Below are 22,473 nucleotides of genomic sequence, written 5' to 3' on the forward strand. Positions count from 1 at the left end.
TATCCAGAGTCAATAAGTATCTAAGGTAGATTCAAGTTGAAGATTTCCTCATTAAGATAAATATCAGATTTTGGTGAAGGAATTTCTTCCATGGATGCAGATTGCATTTATCTATAACACAATGTTAGAGTTGCCTGAGTTCAGTAATCTGGCACAGATCCACGATCATTTATTTAGTTCCTACTATATGCCTGGGATCTAGAAATACAAAGACCAAAATAGAATACTCCCTGAGGTTCAGATCTTACGTTCTGTTGGGGGAGGGAGGTGTGTGACTACATGGAAAGAATATTCTTAGAGTCAGGTGACTTGGATTCAAGTTCTGACTGCAATATTTATTAGTCCAGTAACTTTGGGGAAGCCAGGTAATCCTATAAATCTCAGTTCTTTTATCTATTGAGTTGATAATATTTCTGCTAAGTCAGAGGGTTCTTAATGAAGAAAATTCTTTGAAAACTATATAAAAATTTCTTATATTTATTAATATTGCTATTTTATCATTCTCCTCACTCTTTTCAACCCACTAACACACACACACACACACACACACACACACACACACACACACACACACAGAGGCAGGTACACCAATGCTTAAAGCCCTCAGATCACTGTAGTTCATAAAAGGAAATAGGATTTATAAAGCTTTGGGAAAGAACAATGCTGCAAAAAACAAAACCAAACAAAAACACCCCACCTAAATATGAGCAGTGTGCCCTCCAATTTTGTCACTTCGTTCGGCACAAGTGCTGGAATGAACATCTGTGGTGTAAAAATTGAGCCCATTAGTCCCTGCTGCTTGTTAGCGTATTTTAATGCTGCGATCACAGCTTTCTATTTCCATCAAGGTGCTACTAGGTGCCAGACTCTGGATTCACACACCGCGTCATTATCGTCCCCAGTGAACAGAATACACAGCAATACTGGGGACTGGGTTTACCAGGTAATTAGACAGGAGTAATAGGAAAATGGGAAGAATGAAGGGCTTGACACTAAAAGGATGAATAGATCCCCTTCTACAAGGAAAGCTTCTAATTTCAGCATGCATGAGTCAATAGGCTTTTCTTTAAAGAACACCTTTCTTCAGGCTACAAAATAACCACACTGTGTGCAAAGAAACACCTTTTCCTGGTTTGAGTGCTTCATTCAATATTTGTCTCCTAAAAGCTTATGATGGTGCTGAAACTACATCATAGAGTCACATAAATTGATTCATCTACAGAGTTAAAAGGGACTTGAGGGGCTAATCTAGTTCCCTAGACAATATAAGAATTCTGTACCAACATTTTTAATGGGGGAGGGAAGAGGAGTCAAGATATGTTTCCTCATTTTACAAATGGAGAATTGGAGTTCCAGAGTTTGCTTGATAGCTGCCGATCTGACTTTCCATTTTATTTCATTTTCCTGATGCAAAGAAACAACCTGATTTGTTAGAGTCAGTGATATGTTTGATTTTCAGTCTATATGTTCAACTGTGTAGTTGTATCTCTCCCATTTTTAGACCACCTTCAAGAAGACTATGTCATGTAGTCAGGGGGCCTTCTCTTTTGATGAAAACCCAAACATGACAGAAGCTTCCTAAGCAGTAGCTATACCCATATGTTCAATGATAATTAAAATACCATAAAATTTTGAATAAATTTGTAAATAAGGGAAAAAAAAATTTGCTGGACATCTTTTTTTTTTTTTTTTTCTATTTTTATTACCAGCCTGCTCATTTCTAGAGAGATTCACAAGAAATATAACAAAATCAGCTTAAGTCAACATTTTTCTCCTGTTTGCTTATTACAAATTATTCCATAGCCAGGTCAAGCAATCCCTTCTTGTGAGGGAAATTTGGAATGTGAGCTTGCATTTAATACTACATGTTACAAGTTCTAGTTCTGCTATTTTCCAATCCCAATAAATAAATAAATATTCTCATCATCTATGATTATTCACTCAATAAATATACCTAATATTTAATTTCCTCTAATTAATTGCCTACAATTTCAAGGTATTATGTAAGATCTTGTAAAATAGGGTGAAAAATGATAGTTTCTTCCCTCAAGGGGCTTATCATTGAATAGAGGAGATAACTCTACACATATGAGAAGATAGAATGTGGTAAGAGCAGAGGGAAGATAGAGAAGTAGTATTAGCAAATCTAAAAAAGAAGAGATTGTTTTTAATCTAGGAGAGGGGTAAAATCAAAGAATATTTCATGGAGGAGGTAGGATTTAAACAAAAAGATTTCACAGAATCTTCCCTTTACTAAAGAGAAGGGCAAATGGGAATGCACATCAATCTTGTCTAGCTCAAAGTTGATATCTGTATTTATCTTTTTTCCCTCTCTCCAGTCTTAAAGGAAAAGTCTTCCTTTGACTACTTCAATCCAGGACCATAATTTCTTTTGAGACCTTGCTCTCTCAACTAATTACCACCCTTCATTCTGCTATCAAACATATGAGATCACAGGATTCTCTATTGGGAAAAATCCTTTGCCAGAGCCCGCTCCATCCCTTGGCTACTTTTCAAAGTCTCTCCGTTTCACTGCCAAGTGTGTCAATTGATAGAACAGAGGCATAGAATGACTACTACACTAGGAGACAAGGGCCCTAATTCTTTCCCCAAATTTGTTACTGATGATCTTGAACAACTTGTAGAGGGGAAACAAGATGAGATCTGGAGACAGAAGCCCTGAGATCCAGATGCAAATCTATCTATTACTAATTTTGACTTCGAAGAATCCTTTATCTCTCTGGACTTCAATTTCCATATGTGTTCAATTAAAGGGTTGAAAAATATCATTTCTATGAATGCTTCAGACTCTAAAACACCACTTTGCCCTTAAACATTATTATTGCCTAAAACCTTTCAGTGAATCCCCTGATGTCCACAAGAAAAAGAATAAACTACTTTCCTTGGCATTTGAGATCTTTTCATAATCTCACCCAACCTATCACCCAACCTTTCTTATCTCATTGCTCTTCAACATAATTCCTCCATTCCAGTAAGATTAACCCATTCTACAATTGTGAAGCATTACACACACACACACACACACACACACACACACACACACACACACACACAAATGGAAGAATAAGAGGAAGAAAAGGGAGGAAGAGGAGGGGGGAAAGGAGGAAGAGAAAGAGACATTTGTGTAGCACTTTAAAATTTGTTTGCAAAGCACTTTAACTGCATAATATAATAAAGTGGCCTTTGGTCTGGCCACTCCCACTATCTAAAATGCCCTTCCCCTCCTCTCTGCATAATAAAATTTAACCTAACCTTTGAGGTCCAACATATATCCAACCTCCTCCATGGTTCTTTCCTTGCCCTACCATGCTCTAAAATGATCTTTCTTTCCCTTTTCTAATCTCTTACAGCATTTATTGTCTGGCATTTCCATAATGTCATATGTTGCTAATTTTCTTTTCATATGGATTGCATTCTCCCCCCACCCAGCCCTCCAGATTGCTAGCTTCTAAAAGGTGGAAACTATCTCTTATTTATTTTTTTTTATTCTCACAGTGCCTAATATAGTGCCTCACAACAGAGTTACTATTTATTAAATATCTGAATGACACAATGGGTAACAACATATGCACACAGGAAATGACTGACTTACAAAATATACTTTTGGGTGGCTTTTTAAAAGACAAAATTTACTGATATTTATTGTATAGATTTCTGCAAACAGCTATACCAAATATAATAACTTGGACTCCTCTCACCTCCAGCACACATATTCACTCACCCTTTCTATTCTAGTCTTAAGAATAGAAGTCATTTGCAAGGGAAAAGCCTTTAGAAATTTTTTTGTAAAATAAATAAAGACTAAAATCTATTTCTCAGAAGAGACTGAATGCACTGCTTACCAGCTCCTGTGAGTTTCAGATTAAAAATGCCATAATATGAAAAGCAGACGCTGAACAGAAAGAGGACGTGTGAGTAAGCAGCCGCTGGCTTATGAAAGCTTTGCCAAGGGAATTTTTAGTATTATGCACTAGTAGATTTGGGCAAGTGAGAGACCATCTTGGCTTCTCTTTCAGCCTTTTCAGTAGGGATTGGCATTTGACAATTCTGGTTCATTTCAGCCACTTTCTCTGTGCTATAGATAACCTAAGATGTTTTTATATTCTAAGCATACATCAAAGAAACAAAAAAAAAAAAGTGAGGGGAGGTCTCAGTTGGGCATTTCTTTCTTGCTCCCCTTTCTTGGAATATTTAGGCTTTAAGCTAAGTTATAAAATGCAAACAACTGCGTTTGATTGACTCAAATACCCCCACTCAGCTAGTAGTGACAGCCCAGCCTTAGCCTCAAGCTGTCACGATGCCTTATACCAAATTTCTACTTGAGAAAGAGGGTTTGGGTCTTACCATATAGAGTGTGACTGCACTTTACATTTTCCAGATAAAAGCTAGAGAAAATGTACTAGTACCTTGGTCCTGAAGTTTCTGCCAAATAGCTAAGAACCAACTATTTGCACAGAACAAAAAAAACAAAACAAAACAAACCCCTACCTCCCTTTTATATTCAAGGGCCATTTAGTCCTATATATGCCAGTAAGAGCTCTACTAGTGGACTTCTCCTTGATATAGACTGGAATTAAGTAGACCACTAGAAACAGGAGTGGATAAGAAAAATTTGGCAGGAGAGAAGTAGAACCTCCCATTCCCCTATGACAATAACTGACATTGAGGCAGGAACAATGCTGTACTTGAACTTTGTATATCTCCCAAGCACCTAGTATAATCTTCAGTTCACAGCAGAAACATCAAAAAAGTCTACTAATTAATAATAAGGATAATAATTAAAATAATAATAATGAACATTCAAATAGTTCCTTACTATTTGCAAAGAGCTTTACATATATTATCTCCTCTGACCTTTATGATAATGCTGAGATGGACACTACTATTATTTCTGTTATATAAAAGAGGAAACTGAGGTATGTAGAGATAAATGACTTATGCAGGATCACATAGCAAGTAAATGTCTGAGGCAGGATTAGAATTTACTTAATTATCATCTTCAAGGTCAGCATGCTATCCATTATATCATATAGTAATTATATTGCACTTTAAGGTTTACAAAATGCTTTCCTCACAAGAATTCTTCAATATGTAAAACAACAGTACCATATCTCCAAAAGGCAACTAAATTACTAAATACTAGATTTAGAGCTGAATCTGGAATCAGGAAGTTCTAAATTCCAAGTTAGCTTCAGACATTTAATAGCTGAGGCAAATGCCTCAGTTTCCTCAAGTGTAAAATAAAAATAATAATAGTAACTATTTCACAGGATTGTTGTAAAGATCAAATGAGATATTTGTTTAATATGTTTAGCACAATGTCTGGCAGATATATGATGCTCCTCCATTATAAACATGAAGAAACTGAGCCTTAGTCAAGTTAAGCAGTTTGCCCACGCTCACTAGCTAGTGTCAAAAAATCCCCTTCTCCCTGGTTTCTACTTCCAAGTCTAAAATACTTTCCACAATGTCACCCTGGCTCTGTCATGAGACTCTCATTTCCTAACTACTTCCCATTCCAAACCCATCTCCTGATCAAATGAACAGCTTTTTCAATAAAAAGCAATGATTTGAGAATCCTGCTAATAATATAGGGAACTTTGGCAAGTTACTTCATTTTTCTTATTCTGTAATCTCTATGTGTATGTATGCATATATATGCATGTGTGTGTTACATATTATTAAATAACACATATACAATTACATAATATGTACACACAAAAGTATTATGCTGTAAGCTGTTTCTTTGCGACCCCATTTAAGATTTTCTTGGCAAGGATACTCATTTTACAGATAAGGAAATTGAGGCAAACATAGTTAAGTGACTAAGATCACAAGTTAGTGTTTGAGGCCAGATTTGAACTCAGGAAGATGAGTTATCCTGATTCTAAGATGAGTACCTGATCCACTGCACCATCTAACTGCCCATGTATAATATGTGTGCACAACACACATATTAGACACATATGTAAACATTTACATATACCTAAGTATGTGGACACATGTGTATGCAAATATAGGCACATTCTTGCACTGTCTGTATTGATGTACATATATCTATGCATGTGTTGGCATGTGCATGTATGTGAAAGTATGTATATGTGTGCATATACACATACATGAATATATGATACACATATATGTAATATTATTAACTCATAAACCTCAAAGAGCTATTGTGAACAAAAATAAGGGATTATATGTTCTTTGGACCCATGTATTAGGAGAGAAAAGACCAGGATTTCTCATTGAGCCTGGGAATTTCTAGAGTAATAGACTAGATGCTAGAGGACACTCCCATTGCTGAAAAGATTCCTTACCCTCCTACTTTATATGTTCACTCTCTCTCCTCCATCTCAGAGGCAGAAGCAATTTCTGACAGTACCATATAGTCATTTCCTCATCCCACAAGAACCCCAGCTTGGTTATACCAGAAAAACATCTAATTCTACAGATTAAATAATTATGTCTTTTAAAACTTTCAACATAAATGGTATCAACACTCTTCAAATAAATGGAATTAAAATAACTATTTACACTACCTAGTACTTCAAGGTTTATAAAGAATATTCCCCTCCCTTACAATCACCCTGTGAGTAAGATGGGTCAGCTATTATGGTTTTGGAGGAGAAAGTGAGGCTGATGACCTTGCACAGCTCTCCCTAACTTAAATCCAATTCACTTGCATGTCATGATATCACCTCCCTGATGTCATGGCCTTCTTCTAGAACATAAGACAAACAACAATAACAATATGCACTTTATAGATGAGGACACAAATGCATAAGGGAAGTTGTTTTTCAATGGTTATGCAGCTAGTATGAGAGGCAGCTTTCAAACCTAGGTTCCCTAACTCCAAGTATGACTCTTTCCTCTATACCACATTTTCCACTCTCATAAAATATGGTTAAAGAAAGAGTCCTATAAGTTTAGACCACAGCTCCCAAAAGCACTTTTTTTTTTCTTCAAAGCAAAAGAGGGATGACCAGAAGAAACATGCTAACCAAAAGAGGAATGGAGAGAAGCAACATGAAGAAACCTGAAAGAATTAAAAGACATGGATCTTTTTCCTGATTTGAAAAAACTGAGACTCAGTTTATTAATCTGTTCTACCTGTCCCAGAGATTTTGTGAGAATTAATTGAAATAATAAATGGAACAAGCAAGTGTGGTATAAACTTCTATTATATGTGTATCTTTGGCTAATTCACTTCCTTTTATCTGTGAAATGAGGGAGATAGAGTAAAAGAATTCTCCTGAGATTCTAGATTTATGATTCCCTGAACTATGAACTACAAGAAATATTAGTAATGGAATGTTAAGTTGATATTTATAAAATACTTGAAAAGTTGCAAAATATGTACATGATCTCACGAACCTGGAAACAACCCATTTAGCTTCATAGATGCACAAGATTTAGTGTAAAAAGATGCCTTGAGATCATCCAATCCAACCCTCTGTTTTTATAAATTAAGGCCAGAGAAAAGAAGTGCCTTGCCTAAAATCACACAAATAGGAAACAGCAAAACCAGAATTCAGGTTTTCTTCTGAGTGAGACTAGTTAAATATCCTGAGTCTTATTCACATTTTCAAGGAGAGAACAACCACATTTGTATCTATTTTATTATAATATTTAATATAATAATATAATATTATTTATAATAATATAAATATTTTTCCAGTTTGATAACCATCAGATATTTATGTGAAATATCTCTCCCCTCTCTACTATTATTGCTTCATTGGGGGAAGGGAGGGATGAGGGATGGGGAAAAAGAAGGAAGTAATAAAATCCAAAGTAGCACTTTAGTAGGTATCTAAGCCAAAATTTATTTGTGAAACAGTGTTGTGCATTTATCTGCTCTACATTGTATCCAAATCTCAGTACTGGTGAGGGATTTAATCAGTGAATTCAATGATTGTTCTTGTTAGAAAACTATAGGAAGAAATGTCTACAACAATCATTCTGTTGATTTTCAGCTTCTCTTTGAAAAGCTCTCCTGGAAGAAATCTCTTTCACAAAAACTATCATTTAAAGTAAATCCAGTATGTTATATTCACTAAAGAACCTGCGATATACAAGAAAAGCATGTATAGAGAATACATAATGTACATACACATTGTTCTCTCTGTAGACAACAAACAGACTTCATAGCCATCTTAAAACTATCAAAATGTACTGATTCACAAGGATTGTCTTCAGAGTACCAATTACTTGGGAGTAGGGTGGGGAGAACGCTGTTCATTTTATCAAGTATATGGTGAATACTCTAGGAACAAGAGTCAGACAATCTTCAGCAATGAGAGTATTCACAATATGAAAGTACAGCATCCTCATCAGAAAAAGCTTTCCAGCAAAAAAATATTCTCTGGACAGCTACTATACCCTGAAAACAGGAGAGTGTACCTTACACACACACACACACACACACACACACACACACACACACACAAAATACATATTGCACAGTACAGGCAGTGCAGAAGGAATCATGATGTAATGGAAAACATGCCAAGTGGGGAACCAAAAAAAATTTCATTTTAGACCTGATTCTGCTGTTAATCTATACAACACTACAACCTCATCTTTCTGGTTCTTAGTTTAATTATCTATAAAAGGGGGAAATATGAAAAGGGGGATCTAAAAAATCCATTTTAACTTTAAGATTCTATCATGCCAGTAATGATATTTTGGCATGGAAGGGTTAACACTGAGATCTTGAGGGTGTTGAAGACCATTATATTTAGTTTAGTTAGATACACTTTTCTGAATCCAAGTATCCTATATCCTCACAGGATGCATAATTGCAGGACGGTAAGGATTCTAATTCAAAACATTCTAAACTCAAGAAATCTTCCTTTGACATCTCTGTGTTTCTGCTGAATGTATTTCAATCTTGGATCCAAAGTAGCTCAGAATCCCTGCTAATCTTAGGGAATGCTAAGGAGACAGTCATGTAATTATAGATCAGATTGCTAAAAATGACCTATCCTTTGTACAATTGACAAAATAAACCTCCCAAGGCACAGGTTTGACCACATTACTCCCCTATGAAAAAAATATGCAATGGTTGCCTAATATAAAATGGAACCTTGGCATTCAAAACTCTCCATAGTCTGGCTCTAGCCTGCCTTTTCAGGTTTATTTCATATCACCTCTCTTCATTTGTTCTATATTCTGGTAGAACTTCTCTCCTCAAACTCAAAATACCATCTTTCCTCTCCAGATATTTGCAAAATAATGTCCTGAATGCCTGAAATGCACTCCATCCTCATTTCTTTGTCTTAGAATACTTAGCTTAATTCAAGGCTCAATTTTGGTAAATTATACTAAATAACAAATTCCCTGACCCACTCAGTTCCATCTCTTTAAAATAATTGCCATTATTTATTTATGTAAATCTATATAAAATTCCAACCACCAATGTAAGTTCTTTGAGATCAGTGTAAGCTTTTCACTTTGTATCCTGACTACCCAACAAAGTTCCTTGCATTTAATATATGAATGAATTCATTCCAAATCTCCTGATGCTTCTGCAGTCATTGAGAGACAGTGGTTTGCTCTAATAGTCTGACAGGTACCATTATGTTTTTAGAAAAAAGAGGCACAATCCAGAGATTTCTTAAATCATTTTTGTACTTTGCTACTATTTGGTAGACATTTATGATCAGGAAATGTGTAGGAAGAAAAATTGCACCCAAAAAAGCAGTTTTCCCTCAAAAATAAGGAAACAGCATAAGACCTTCCCAGTCAATGGGCATGTAAGATCCATTGGAGGAATATGATATAATCTTTGTAGATGAAGCAAATAGTACTGTGTTGCTGTGGGAAAGAGAGAAAGAGAAGGAAGGAAGAAAGAAAAGAAGGAAGGAAGAAAGGAAGGAAGGAAGGAAAGAAGGAGAAGGAAGAGAAAGGAAGGGAAAGGAAGAAAAAAAGGAGAGAGAGAGAGCACACATTTGTAACATGTAAAAAGTTAGGACAGAAAACAGAATATAATTATTCTTCTTCAACGTGTCTAGATCCTTGATATAAGGAATAACCTTACTCAGATCTAATTTTTCCTCACTCACTATAGAATGCTCTCAGCTACAAAATAAATGTTTCCTAAGTCTAAGTAGCAAGCAATTCTATGCCCTACATTAAATAAAGTTATGGCTATCACAAACGTAAAGGTAGGGGTTTTGTTGGAGAGCTTGAGGAAAAATTGATGCATTTTGCTAAGACTTGTTACACTTTCAGAACTAATAAGGACAGTATATCAGAAGGACGATCACTTAAAACAAGACTAGACACAATATCTGCAGTGAAAACCTCTAAAAATATAGTATTGTTTACCCTAACGGTAGTATATTCTTTTAAAAAATGATAGCAATACCTGAGCTCACCTTACCTTCTTCTCAAGTCTGGAAAGAAAAAGAGACAAAGATCATTGATTTCCCTCCCCCCTATTGGTAGTTCTTAGGACATAATGGGATACATGGAGAACTGAAACAAAAATTATTGCTTAATTCTTGATTTAAAAAAAAAGTCAAGTGAATAGGTCAGTGTCTTATTTCAGATATAAATCATAAAAGCACCAAGCACAAGAGATTATAGTAGTAGTACAAGCCCCAAGGGGGAAAACCCTCCCTTTGCAATAATTATGCGATGACTTTAAACCCAGCTTTAGTTTAGCTTTTATTCAATGATAGGTATTTCCCAGCAATATTGCATGCAGTTGGCGTATCACTTTCTAAATAAAAACGAAATAGAGTGACACAACTAATGACCGTTAAGTCACACAAAGAAGTCTTTTTTTTTGGCAGTCATAAAATCATTCATCTCAGACTTGCTGAACATAATTACAAGCATCCCAACTCATTATATTCATTCTCCTCAGTGTGTTTCCTCCACATTCTGACGATGACGCTCACATCTTTTTCTCCTGACTGTTGATTAAATTTAGATTGTGAATCCAATAAATTGAGGGAGACTAGGGCTCATCATGAGTTTTGTGTCTTACTTAGAAGTTACCGGATCCTAGTAAACAATGACTTCTAAGAATGGTAGCCATGGAGTTCCGGCCACAACAAGCAAGGATCCCACAGAAGTTATGTCCAATGTATACATATATTGTGTTTAATTTATATTTTAACATATTGAACATGTATTGGTCAACCTGCCATCTGGGGGAGGGGGAAGAGGGGGAAATTAGAACAAAAGGTTTGGCAATCGTCAATGTTGTAAAATTACCCATGCATATATCTGGTAAATAAAAACTATTAAATTAAAAATAAAAAATAAGTTATGTCCAATGTATACATATATTGTATTTAATTTATACTTTAACATATTGAACATGTATTGGTCTACCTACCATCTCGGGGAGGGGGGAAGGAGGAGAAAAATTGGAACAAGGGGTCAATGGTGTAAAATTATCCATGCATATATCTGGTAAATGAAAACTATTAAATTAAAAATTTTAAAAAGAAGTTATGTCCAATCAATGCAGCACCTGCTATCACAGGACAGGTATGAACAGAGAGAGAGCTGAAACAGAAAATTTTCAACAGAAGAAAATACAGCAAACTGAGTACAACTTCCTAGAGTTGCAGGTGAAGGGGCTATCCAGAAAATGAACACCCTAGGAAAGGTAGAAAGAAAAATTGCACCCAAAAAAGAAGTTTCCCCTCAAAAATAAGTTAATAGCATAAGACCTTCCCAGTCCATGGGCATGTAAGATCCATTGGAGGAATATTCCCAGCTTCTGGTATAGTTTCTGTGCTTATCACTATGCAGAATATATTTGGGTCATTCAATAGGTCTATGCTCTCATTTAAATGCCCCATGACAATTTCCTTCCTCTTTACCGCAGTTCTTCCCCATCCCTTCCAAGGACCATAATCTTGAATTAAATCATTCTGCATTCTGTGTAGAAGTATACAGCTAAAATCAATAGTGTTATCATACTACAACCATCTTCCTTTCCCTCCTTCTCTAACGCCTAATAACAGTCAAGTTTTAGCTGAAATGGATATTGACCTATTATCAGTAACAGAGGGCCTTTTTTCCCCCAGCATCCCCTCCCGGTACAATGATGCACCCCGGTGCCTCCCCCAGGAAGCAGGATCTGCATTGATTGCTATCTGATTAGAGGAGAGCTCGCCCTGACTTTTCCCAGTTACTTAAGCCAGCGTCTCATTGCTTGTCCTTAGAGACCACAGCTTCATTCAGGCAGAGAGCGTCTAGACAGTATTCATGATCCATCTGTCTGGCACAGGCTGGCTGATGGCAAACTCTATTAGAACTGAAACAATTTTTCCCTCCTCCTCCTCCCGTCCTCTTTCCCTTTGCGAAGCAGTAATCTGACACTGAAAATTACTATCATTGTTGCAATTCTCAAAATAGCAGTGCCAGACTTTCATTAACATCCACGCTAGACTACTAAATATTTAAAGAACTGGATAAATTTCACCTGAAGTGGGACAGCCCAGCACACATGAAAGCAGAAACAGAATCAAAATGTAAATTGACGAGGTTGTTTTTATCTGCGTAAATGTAGTATCACAGTAGGTGGAAGCAATGCCTAAGGTTTATGGAAACTTTCTATTTATGCTTTTCCTTTGTTCATTTCTAAAGGCGGAATTGCTGTCCGAGACCTGCAGTTTCTAATTTAGCAGGAAAATACTTCGAAGCAACAAACGGAAGAAGAATAAAGGAAAATGCATTTTTTTTTTTTACCTCAAAGAGAAAAAAAATAGACTGAGCTGCAAACCTGCCCACACAAAAGTGTCACCCCCATTGCCACTGACAACTTGAAACCCAATAAGGACGAAAGTTTTTTGAGACAAGAAAGATGTTCTAAATACCATCTTGGATCATTTTCACACAAGTCAATGATTGTTCTGCCCTGATTTTGTCCCTTCCCCCATTGGTATTTTCCAAGACTGTCCAGAGCATGTATGTGCAAAGCACTAAAAAGTGGTTCAGTTTGCTGTCTACATTATAAGTCTTCCCCAAGACAAGCTAAAATTAAATATTTGAAAGCATCACAAAGGTTAAGACTCCTCAAAAGCATTCTGGGTAATATTACCTGTGTGCTATTATTGTCTCTGTGTAAATAGCAAGGATTTGTAATTTTTGGGTGCCATGAACCCCTTGGGCAGTCTGGTGAACACTTTGGACTCCTTTCTTTTCAGAAAAGAAAATCAATTATATTAAAATGCAGTTATCAAAATACTATTTTTTAAAAAAAAAGTTCACAGACTAAACTCTTGCGAGTCCTACAAGGCAACTAGGCAGCCCAATGGTCTTAGAATCAGGAATAGCTGAGTTCAAACAGCCCCAGACATTTACTTGTGCTGGGATCCTGGACAAGTCATTTATTTTTTTCTATGCTTCAGTTTCCTCATCTATACTACAGGAACAACCATCTCACAGGACATTTGAAAGGATCAGCTGAGATAGCATGTGTAAATGGCTTGTAGCTCTTAAAGAATTATCTAAATGCTAACGATTATTATAATTATTAATATAATGTTCTGAAATACCACCACAAAAAACAGGAGACCACCCTCTACTAGGAATAAATAAGTAAAAATTTTCTGAAAATGGAAAAGAAATTTGACAATATAATAATATGGAAAACCAAGAAGAACTAAAATTCCAACTTCTGAAAAATAGAAGACCACTTGAGGTGACTTTGGATCTATACTAGGAAGAAGAACTAAATTCTCAGAACAAAACATCAGGGAACCAATAAGTGTAACTGTATGAGGGATGCCCAACCCTAAAATTGCCTGGGATCCAAGAATCATTTTTCAGCGTCCAGTTTATAAGACAGAAGAAGATCAAGATTATCACTTTCTATGCACCTCTGAAGAAATAGGGTGTGAAAAAGGAAATAGTCCTTATACACCACATACTAGGAACCTATTGTATCTTTTCTCCAAGTATCTCTGCAAAGACTGAAAATATGAGCTTTCAAAACTATGAATTTCCATCATGGATAATAAATCATATTCCCTACCCCTTTCAGGAAAAAAAGCAGAACACAGCATTATACTATTTCTACGAGAGAGAAATGTATTATAAGCTCCAACTTGCTGCTCAGGACATCAGGAACACTACTGGTCACTCAAGGAGATAGTAAAGTGGTACACTTGTGAAATTTTTTTTTAATATCTGGAGCTTTGGGAGGGCTCCTTCCTCCCTCCACTAAATGGTACTAAGATAATAACATATGTATATATACATGTGTGTGTATGCCTGTAACAAGTTTATTTAAAATTGGGTACTGGATTAGCATGCAAAATTTGTTAACTCTTGTATAATTAACTAACCTCTTCGCTATAGCTTGTATAGTCTATTCTTTCAAAACACAATTATCCAAATTTACCTTATAACTGACATGTATCTCTGGCCTCAGTTTCTTCAACTGCATTATGTTTGAGTTGGACTAGATGACCTCTAAATCATTATTTCTAGATCTTAATCCCCTAATCTTAAATTGGCAAATAAAATTTGTTACATTTTTCTCACCTAGCAGGAACCACTGGTTTGCTATCCAGATTGCCAGGATTAGTACACATACTTTTATCATCTAATACTTGGACAATAGAACCACACAAATAAATTATTTTTCAGTCACTCATAGGCCTAAGCTTTCCCATGTTTTATAAATAGATAACCTTTATATTGGACAAGGGAACAATAGAATATCTAGAAGTATGTCAACTAAATAGGCAAAATAATTTGTTTTTAAATACTAAATTAACCAGCTGGCTTAATTAATAGTAGGCACAGAACATTTGATGCTTCAGTTCTATGGGGTCAGATATAGGGTAAGGAGCAATTTCCCACTACACAGTGAGGGTCTGCCCAACTCCTACTGTTTCCCCCAAAATGAACTCTTTTAGTTAACTAGAGATGCCATTGAAGCTGAAAGCTAAAAAAGCCATTTCAAGTGACTGTTGGCTTATTTTCAACTGCTGGGTTAGTCTTAAGGCCAAGTGGTACAAATTCCTTAGTAATGATTGCTTAAGCAAGATCTATTCTTGCCAACTTTTCAAAGTACATAGTTCTAGAGAGCCATATAAACTATTAAATTGTTTCTTTGGAAAAATCAGAGGAACTGTGCTTTCTCCCCACAGAGATGTAGTAAAAGTCCGTGGAAATAACAGGGTAATAGGAAAGACTTCAACTTAATAGTAATGGCAAGGAAACAAGACCATTAAATGAAAGATGGCTAACTCTGCTACCAGAATCAGAGTAACAGTATAGACACAGTAAAAGATAGGAACCCATTTTTCAACACAATAATCACACAATCATTTTATCTTACTATTTAAGAGATAAGCAGTAATTGTGCCATTCCATTACTGGCTATACTTCTGCTATTCCAACCTACTTTTTAAGGCTACATATTTTGCTCCAGCCAGGCTTATCTATTCACTTTCTCTCATTTTCATTACTCCATTTGTTGTCCACTTTACCCTCACTTCCTCAATGTTCTTTCCCTTCTTTTCTTCCTATTCAAAGCCTAACAACTTCACCAGGTCAAGCTCAAGTCTATCTTCTCCAAGAAGTTGTTTTTTCCCCCTTCAACATACATTAATTTTCTCCCCTAAAATCCAGAAATATGGGCACTTGCCACTCATTTTTTTACACTGCAGATATTCTCTTATATTATATATTTCCTTACATCTATATGTCTTATGTAGGCAAGAGCTATCTAATTCTGCTTTGTGTCTGTCCATGATGCCTACCACTGAACAAGAAATAGCTCAACAGGAAACATTTGCATCAGGTCAGACAAAGTGGGGGAAGTGGAAGGGGATTGTAAAGAGCTGTCATCTGAACCTGATGGAATTCTGGTTCCATACAGAGATGCATAAAATGAGACTCCTTTTCTAATAAAGCCAATTCAAAGTTAGGTTAGTTTAAAGTCATCCATCCATACAAATATGCCTTCTGGTCCAATAGTGTATTAAATCAGCCTCAGTGAACTAAAGAAAAACATGAGATTTTCCTAATTAGAAGTAGACAAACCTGAACATTTTTAGTAAAAAAGAGAAACAGGTGATAAAACACTAGAGTCCTGTCTCAGTCAAGATAAAATTCCTAAAGGGGAAAGGGGAAGAACAAAGGCAACATCAGGAATAAACTTTTTTTTTATTATCTACTTTAATGAATATTAAATTTTATCAAACATAAAATGAAAGAGTAAAATATAGCTGAAAACAAGGAAGTTAAAAAAGTTCCTATCTTAGGGGCAATTAGATGGTGAAGTGGATAGAATACTAATCTTGAGTCAAGAGGACCTGAGTTCAATGTGGCTTCAAACAATTACACATTATCTGTGGGATCCCTGGGCAAGTCATTTAATCCCAACTGCCTTACCAAAAAAAAAATTAAAGAAAGAAAACTCCCTATCTTAATTTTTACTTAGTAAAATCAAAGAACATAAAGATAGATATTTTCTCTAGTTAGTAATAAAATGGACAAATCTAATTATTCAGTCTTCTTTCTTGTTTCAAAGGAGAATTCTTTCATTTGGTGTTAGAGGAGTAAGAGAAAGCATAGGTTCTTCCTCTAAAGTGTGACACTTACACTAAGTACTTTCTCTGATGTTTAAGACAATCTAGAAGGTGACAGGGATTGACTGACCTCTCCCCAATTCTCCTTGAAAAATAAACATTAAAATAATGTCTCAAAAATAATAACGGAATGACAGAACAACAAAACCACCCAAAACAACTTTTTAGTCCAAAACAACTCAAGGAGTCAAGAGAAAAAGTTTATCTTACCAGGCTTGTAGTTTAGTCTGCATAACATTGTATAGAACAGGTCATACCTCAGAAATTAGCAGTAGACCTGGGAGGTAGCTGCAGCTCCCTCTGTTACTCTACAGGTGGTAAGGAGGCAGATAATTGTCAAAAGGACAGTACAGGGGACCCTTTGCTAGCACTGGATACAGGACACTGTTGCACTGCCCAAATTCTGGCTCATACTCTTAGAGAATAAAGAAGCACAAACATGGTTGAAGCCCCAAAAGAGCAGGAGTCCTGGTCACAGTTCCAGGGTGGAAAAGGGAACAGGGGCTTTGCTCTTTTAATTGAAGAAGAACAGAGGCCCAAGTCAACTTTCCAATGACACAAGGAACAATAGCTCTTGTAGCCATAGCTGAGCAAGTACACCAGTCACAATTCTAGGATGGAAAAGGTGCTTTTGGACAGACCAGAATGCAGCCCAGGAGAATAGTGACCACACCTCTCCTTAGATCATCCTACCTTAGAAGAACCAAAAATTTACAGCTCTGAAAAGCTGCAGCACAAAATCCCTGAACATTGGGACATTGCTCCCTCCACCAGGAGGAACCAAGCCCAACTTTAACATAAAGTTAAAAGTCAAGAAATAAGCTATAAAAATAGGCAGACAAAAAACCTGACTATGATGATGACAGGAAAAATCAAGACACAAATTTAGAAGAAGAGGAAGTCAAAATAGCTACATGCTGAGCCTCAAAGAAAAAAATATGAATTGGAGAGAAGCTCAAAAAGAGTTCCTAAAATAAGTCAAAAATAAGTTTAAAACTCAAATACAAATAGCAGGGGGAGGAATTGGGAGAGAAATGAGAATGATACAAGAAAATAATGAAAAAAGATTCAACAAGTTGGTAAAAGAGACTTTAAATACTGAAGAACATAACACCTTAAAAACAAAATTGGCTAATTCGTAAAAGAGACAAAAAAAAAAAAATCCACTGAAGAGAATTCCTTAAAAAACAGAATTGGTCAAATAGACAAGGAGATACAAAAATTCATTGAAGCAATGAATTCCTTAAAAAGTAGAAATAGTCAAATGGAAGAGGAAATATGAAAATTCATTAAAGCAAAAAAAAAATCTTAAAAAATAGAATTGGCCAAATGGAAAAAGTAGTATAAAAATCCACTGAAGAAAATAATTCCGTAAAAATTAGAATTGGGCAAATGGAAGCTAATAACTCCATGAGACATCAAGAAATAATAAAACAAAATAAAAATAATGAAAAAATAGAAGAAAACATGAACTATTTTAATGAAAAAAACAAATGATTTGGAAAAGAGAATCAGGAGAAAAAATTTAAGAATTTTTGAACTACCTGAAAGCCATGATTTTTTAAAAAAAAGAGCTTAGATAAGCTCTTCAAGAAATTGAATTCAAGAACCACATTTCAAAAAATCATCATGGAAAATTGCCTTGATATCCTAGAACAAGAGGGTAAAATGGAAATAAAAAGAATTTACCAATCATCTCCTGAAAGAGATCTCAAAATGAAAACTCCCACAACTTTTATATCATATATATATATGTATATTGCTATATATATTATAGCAAAATACCAGAATTTCCAGGTCAAGAAGAAATATTTCAAGCAATCAGAATGAAACAATTAAAATATCAAGGAGCCATAGTCAGGATAACACAAGATTTAGTAGCTTCTCCATTGAACTGACAATAAAATAATATGAATACTAAATACATAAGCACCAAATTCTTAGAGAAGTTAACTGAGTTACAGGAGAAAATAGACAGTAGAATTAAGCTAGTAAGAAATCCTAACTTTTTCCTCTCAGAACTAGATGAATCAAATTCAATTAAAAAAAAAAAGAAAACTAAATACCAACATCAAAAATGAAAAGGGTGAATTTACCACTAATGAATATAAAATTAAACCAGTCATTGAGAAGAGTTATTTTGCTCAATTATATGTCGATAAAACTGACAATCTAAGTGAATGGACCAATATTTTCAAATATAAACTTTGCAGAATAACATAAAAGTAAACAAAATATAACTTTATTTTAGGAAAAAAAGGAATCGAAGAAGTATTTATCACCAGAAACAAGAGGATTCACAAGTGGATTTTGTCAAACATTTAAAGAACAATTAATTTCAATACTATATAAATTATTTGGGAAAACAGGCAAATAAGGAGTCCTGACAAATTCTCTTTATGATACAGTTATAGTGCCAAAACTTCAACCATGAAGAACAAAAACAGAAAAAGAAAACTATAGACAATTTCTCTAATCAATATTGATGAGAAAAATTTTAAATAAAATGCTAGCAAGGAGACTACAATAATGTATCACAAAGATCATGCACTATGACCGGGTAGGGTTTATAATAGCAATGTAGGGCTTGTTCAGTATTAGGAAAATTATGGAGCTTAACTGATCATATCAAAACAAAACAAAATGAAAACCATATGATTATCTCTATAACATCAGAAAAAGATTTTAACACTCATTTCTATTAAAAAAAAACTTAAGAGAAAGAATAGTCACAAATGGAGCTTTCCTTAAAATGAAAGTAAATATTTATTTAAAATCATCAGCAAGCATTATCTACAATGGGGATAAACTAGAAGCCTTCCCAATAAGATTAGGGATGAAGCAAGGATTCCCAGTCACCACTTTTATTTACTGTTGTAGTAAAAATGCTACCTATAGCACTAAGATAAGAAAAAGAAATAGAAGGAAAAAAAAGGCAATGAGGAAATAAAACTCATTCTTTGCAGGTAATATCAAGATATACTTCGAGAATCCCAGAGAATCATCTAAATAAAACTAGTTAAAATAATTTAACAACTTCAGCCAAGTTGCAGGATATAAAATAAAGCCACAAAAATCATCATTTCTGTATATTATCAACAAAGTCCAATAGGAAGAGAGAGAAATAAAAATTTCATTTAAAATAACTGCAGATAATATGAAATATTTGTGAATCCAGCTGCCAAGACAAACCCAGTAACTTTTTGAAGACAATCACACATATTTTAATACAAATAAAGTGAGATCTAAACAGCTGGCGAAATGTTAATTGCAGAATAATAGAAAAGTAAATAAAATATAATCAGTAGTAAATAACCATAGTAATCTAATGTTTGATATATGCAAAGATCCCAGCTTTAGGGATGAAAAGTTACTATTTGACAAAATTTGCTGGAAAAGTGTTGAAGAGAAACCAAATATAAACCAACATTCACATCATATACCAAGATCAGGTCAAAATGAGGATATAATTAAGACATAATTTTTTAAAGTTTTGCACAAACAAAACCAATGACAACATAATTAAAAAGAAAGAAGGAAACTGAGGAGAAAAATTTTATAGCAAGTTTCTCTGGCAAAAGCCTCATTTCTCAAATATATAGAGAACTGAGTCAATTTTATAACGTCATCCCCTACTTGAAAAATTGTCAAAGGATGCTCTAAATTATTATTAATTTTAAAAAATGTGAAGTAAAACATTTGAGATAACACTTCACACCTATCAGATGGGCTAATAAGACAGATGCTATAAAGGATGTGGAAAAATTGGGACACTAATGCATCATTGGAATGGTTAATGGATCCAACCATTTTGGAGAGAAATTTGGAACTATGTCCAAATGGCTATAAGACTATGCATATCCTTTGACTCAGAAATATTACTACCAAGTCTGTGTCCCAAAGACATCAAAAAAAAGGACCTATATGTACAAAAATATTTATAGCAACTCTTTTTGTTGTGGCAAAAAAAATTGGAATTTGAGGGAATGCACATCAATTGGGCAATGGCTGAACAAGTTGTGGTGTATGATTGTAACGGAATTACTGTGACGGAAATAACATGCAGGATGCTTTCAGAAAAATCTGGGAAGACGTGAACTGATGCAAAAAAATTACAATCAGGAAAACATTGTACACAGTAACAACAATATTGTATGATAATTTACTGTGAATAACTGAGAATACTATTCTCAGCAATATGATGTTCCAAGGAAATTCTGAAGGGCTTGTATAAAAATGTTATACATCCCTAAAGAAAGAACGAATAAAATCTGAATGAAGATCAAAGCAAATGTTTTTTTCCCTTTGCTTTTCTTGAGTTATTTTTGGTCTGTTTTCTTTTGTAACATGGCTAATATGGAAATATGTTTTGCATGGCTGCACATACATAATCTATAGCAAATTGTTTGCCTTCTCAAGAAGAGAGTAGTTAAGGAAAGGGAAAGAGAAGGAAAGAATATGGAACTCGATTTTTAAAAAAATAAACTCTAAAAATTGGTTTTACATGCAATTGAGAAAAAATAAAAGACTTAGTGGGGAAAATAAAAATATTGTTATTATAAGGAATCCAACATGAAATGCATACTTTCCCTCTGTTACCCCAAATGAGTTTGTACATTCATTGAAAATACCATGGTATTTTATTAAAGCAGGCATATTTGCTACAAATGAATAAGATATGTGACATAACCATAGCTTGTTAAATTAATTTTGCTTTGTTCTGTAGCCTTACTTTGGAGTTCATGGGGAGAGGGCAGAAAAGGGAAAGATGGCACAGAAAATTCATCTCATATTAAATGAAAGCCAAAGTTTAATGTTCAGTTCTTGGCCATACACATTTTTACAAAACAAAATTGAGTGATCTATCTAGTTATCAATAAGCCAGCATAGTTGCAGGTGGGCTAAATCCTTAATTAAGCAGGGCTCATACTTTCAAAAGGTCTCATAGTTCAAAAAGCAAATCAGGTATGAGAAATTCAGAAATTAAAGTGACCCTCAAGTAACAGACTCTGCCTCTGTGTGAAGTCCATGGTTCCTATGGAAAATAATGAGTGGTAGCATCAGTACCAAGAGCTGTCCAGTAAAAGAATATTCAAAGGTAGCTGGATTATAGAACCTGGTCAGGCTTAATCTTACATGAATTCAAAGAACAGCGAATGTCACAAACTCTAATTCTAAATATATTGCACAATGTCACAAATTTGAATTCTCCTTATGTAAGAAAATATTGTGTTACCTAAAGAACCTAGCCTTTGACTCCTGAACCCAACCATGTTTCCTGCTGGATGGCACTCCTAGATTTAGTCTGGTTTCTTTTTTGAATAATGCAATTGCCCCTGATTCATTCAGTTTCAATCTCAGCTACTGACTTTTAAGGTGTTGACATTGCAGCTTCGTGACCCTTTTCCGCTCATAGGATAATAAAATCTAGAGCAGAAAGAGATTATCAGATAACATCTAATCCAATCCCTGCATTTTTACAGATGAGGAAGCTGAGGTGACACCCTGGGCCAATGACCCCTGGGATTGCTCAAATTACCACTTTCCCCCACCCTGCCTCCATAGCCTATTCAAGAAAACAGGAAATATATATGGAAAAGTAGGCTGAAGATGTGCTGTGAAGAGCCAGAAATCTCACACAAGGCAGCTTATATATTTTATCCTTGAATAAATATAGTGACCTGGAACAGAAGACGTTCTAGGTAGCATTGGGGTAACAAGTCAAATTTTAACATGTCAAATTTTGTATAAAATTCCTCAACCAAAGCAATTTGGCTACCAGGTCCATACTAGTAGGGGAAAAAAAAATACACTTGTCATTTAAACTCATTTGTTAAATGAAAATTAAATTTTGTACTTTTGAAACTGGGTTGTA

The 22,473-nt window shown here is 34.9% G+C and overlaps 1 protein-coding gene and 1 long non-coding RNA gene across 17 annotated transcripts in view; one reads left to right on the forward strand and one right to left on the reverse strand.

Annotated features, from left to right (window-relative positions):
* The window catches only part of LOC141546494 (uncharacterized), a 56,980-nt gene extending 43,380 nt beyond the window's left edge, over nt 1-13,600 (forward strand). Inside the window, exon 3 of the long non-coding RNA XR_012483314.1 lies at nt 12,640-13,600. This is a non-coding gene — a long non-coding RNA (uncharacterized LOC141546494). The remainder of the gene's footprint in view (nt 1-12,639) is intronic.
* Nucleotides 1-22,473, reverse strand: part of LDLRAD4 (low density lipoprotein receptor class A domain containing 4) — a 565,990-nt gene that overhangs the window by 242,678 nt on the left and 300,839 nt on the right. The gene's annotated exons all lie outside the window — the stretch shown is intronic.

This window comes from Sminthopsis crassicaudata, chromosome 1, assembly GCF_048593235.1.
Source record: "Sminthopsis crassicaudata isolate SCR6 chromosome 1, ASM4859323v1, whole genome shotgun sequence".
Taxonomy (NCBI): Eukaryota; Metazoa; Chordata; class Mammalia; order Dasyuromorphia; family Dasyuridae; genus Sminthopsis; species Sminthopsis crassicaudata.